Consider the following 3,090-nt stretch of genomic DNA (forward strand, 5'->3'; position numbering starts at 1 on the left):
CTTTTGTAACAGTATCTTTAGATGACCTAGAAGAATCAGTGTTACCCCAATGTGTACCTCTTTTCGCTTGTTTTTCAAGAAAAGCATATGCTTCAGTAGCTCCTTTGTCCATGAAGCAACCGCCATTCATTATATCAAGAGTTTCTTTTTGATGATCTGATAGGCCAAAATTAAAGAATGAACGAACAAGGACTGCGGTGTCAAGCTGATGATGAGGGCATTCCAAAAGAAGATCCGTAAATCGACTCCATGCTTCTATAAAGGATTCATGAGGATTTTGACGAAAGAATTAGATTTTCTGAAGCATTTCAGTAGTTTTCTTTTGAGTGTAAAATTGTAGAATGAAAGCTTGGACAAGTTTATTCCATGTTTCTATGGATTGTGGTTGTTGTCCTGCTAGCCAAACTGACGCTTTAGAGTTGTTCCTTAGAGACGGCTGGATGGTGAAATGTTGTAGCCACTTGCTGAAGCCTACGAAGGTGATTGTACGGTTTTTCATGATCTAAACCATGATAACACAGGTAACAAACTAAAAATGTTGGGTGGAATTCGAAAATCACCAACAATATCCTCGAGTTTGATGCAGGAAGAATGTCTTTCCTGTAATGCTGTATAGAAGTCTGAAAGGGGCTTCTCAACTGGTGGAATTTTCGTTGCCATAACGAATGAATGTAATGGTGACAAGGGAACTTGATGATTTTGATTAATTGAAGAAGAACTACATGGCGGAAAGAACGTACGCAATTGCTTATCGTATTCTCGCCTACGATAAGTATATTCAAATTCTTTATTATTACCAGACCTTAATCTCATGCAATCATAAAATTAGATCTTAGGTACACAAAGAACCTATTATTACTTTAATTATATTATTTTCTGAGGAATTCAAAGTGAACAACGTAGGCCTAAGCTGCTGCTAACGTAGCAGTGAAGCTAGGAATACGTGTGCATAAACCAACAGCCAAGTCACAAAAAAGATATGAGGGAGGATTTCCGTGCAAACACGGTTCTAATTAAGTAACCTCAATCTTTCAAGTTTCCTAGACACCGTCGGAATATGATTAAGATTTATGCAAGGTCCTAATTATTTTTTTAATTAAAATTTATGCAAGGGAGAAAGTAAAATTATGTACGCGTGGAAATACGACTCATATGTATAGACTTGAAGTCTAATCATGCAAATATAACGTACTCATACATTACTAGATACATTAGCATGTGAAGATACCCTACTCATGCGTATAGCAATACGAATAGGCAAGGTTGTATTATCAATAAATACTTATATACGTATAGGCAAATACACATCAGTAATACGTATATATAGGCAAATAGGTAGATATATATTACGTATACGTATATCTACACTAACAGGCAAGTTGTAATTATTCATACGTATCTAGATGCAGTAGCATGCAAAGATATTATACGTACGCATAGATATACTAATAATATGCAAAGACGTAATAGATACGTAAAAACTAAACATGCAACGTATTATACATAGACTAATATCCGACTCATGTTTTGCATAATAATTCGATTTCGTCAATACTCATTGAGATTGTGATTGTCATATAGAGAGCAGCTTCACCCCCATAGGGTTTAGAAACAACTTACCCAACTCAGATTTTAACCTTCATTGGAATGTTCACCTCTTTCATGACAAAATCGACTTATTAAACAAGGCAGTTTAATTATATGTAGATAAATACTAAACATGTAACAATGGCTACTTATACGTATAGATAAATATATCCATGCAAAACAGTACCACATGTATATATATATACATTAATATGCAATTCATAACCACTTAATCGCATATTCACAAGGGTATTAACATGATTCATACATAGTATTAGCCTAATACGCAAAAGATAGTCCATTCATTACGACATAATAACTATGTACATGTGAATCATGCAAAAATATTATAAAATTTGGAACCTGCAGCGTCTCGCAAAGCCGCCAAAGAAATGAAACTATCGTTTCAGCCCGTGGATGTCTCGAACACCAAAGGTCAATTTGAAGTAGCTGTGGCAAGATCAGAAACTTAGACCCTTTACTAAACTGAAATAGATCAGTAGGTGCTACTGATGAAAATCGAGCAGGTTAAGATTACAACCACCCACGCGCGCGCGCGAGGGTATGATGGCGGACGCAAGTCCAGTATCGCGCACGCGCAGTAATCCGTACAAAAGGCTCAAATTTTGACAGTAGTCTTACAACAGTGTATAGATGATTTTCCAGGTCCTAACTTTTGGTTCCTGCAAGTGCCACGAAAAATCTGATATGGGGTCAGGTCCAAAACGAGGGAAAAGTTCAAAACAAGAAAAACGTAGAAAAATAGAAAAATGAAATGATGAGAGTGGGGAGTTTCCCCTTGGAGCAATTCCAGTTTGCAAGTACAGGTCCTTGGTTCTTTAGAATGGCAGTGGCGCCATTTGATATCTATCACTTTGCGGTAATAAGATTGAAGTCTCGTTTCCGTTCGGTGTAGACTCAAGTCCTTACTCACGTATTCATGTGTTTTGCTCGAGTAGGGATTCGAACCAACCTAAATTATAGGACAACGTACAACTTTCTTGTGCTCTAAGTAGGGAAACTAGTGAGTAAGATTCATTTTGGATTACTAGCTAAGTTTAGTTTGTTATTTAAATCCTACGGACGCTTAAAATGCAAAACACAACAAAAACGAAAAAGAACTAAGAATTTCGTAAGATAATTCAAAGAGAAAGAAGAGGTGGATGATCATTCTACTCATGCGAGGTTTTATTAACTTATCTTAAAATTGGATTACTACCTTCTCTAAGCTGTTTTGGGTTTATTATCAAACCCGAACCGGCTTGAGCGTCAATCCCTAGCGAGATGAACTCATCTCTAAGTTCATTTCCCTAGCATAAGGAGTTGAATTGGGATTTCATCTCTGAAATCCCATCTCAACTCCTGGACTCATACAACATAATCCTGTTAAATTAACTATGAAAATAAGAGATTAGAGAAGACTCGCGCGCGCGGCTAGCCCAGGCATAAAAAGGGAGGTGCACGTGAGTCCTTCTTAATTTCTATGTCTCAAGTTTGGCCAGA

At 36.9% G+C, this 3,090-nt stretch overlaps 1 non-coding gene across 1 annotated transcript; it reads left to right on the forward strand.

The window, feature by feature from the left end:
* Nucleotides 1–202: 202 nt before the first annotated feature.
* LOC147487992 (small nucleolar RNA R71) lies at nt 203–307 on the forward strand. Its single transcript, XR_015203385.1, has one exon. It is a non-coding gene; the product is annotated as a small nucleolar RNA R71 (small nucleolar RNA).
* The last annotated feature ends 2,783 nt before the right edge of the window (nt 308–3,090 follow it).

This window comes from Coptis chinensis, chromosome 7 (genome assembly GCF_015680905.1).
Source record: "Coptis chinensis isolate HL-2020 chromosome 7, ASM1568090v1, whole genome shotgun sequence".
NCBI lineage: Eukaryota > Viridiplantae > Streptophyta > Magnoliopsida > Ranunculales > Ranunculaceae > Coptis > Coptis chinensis.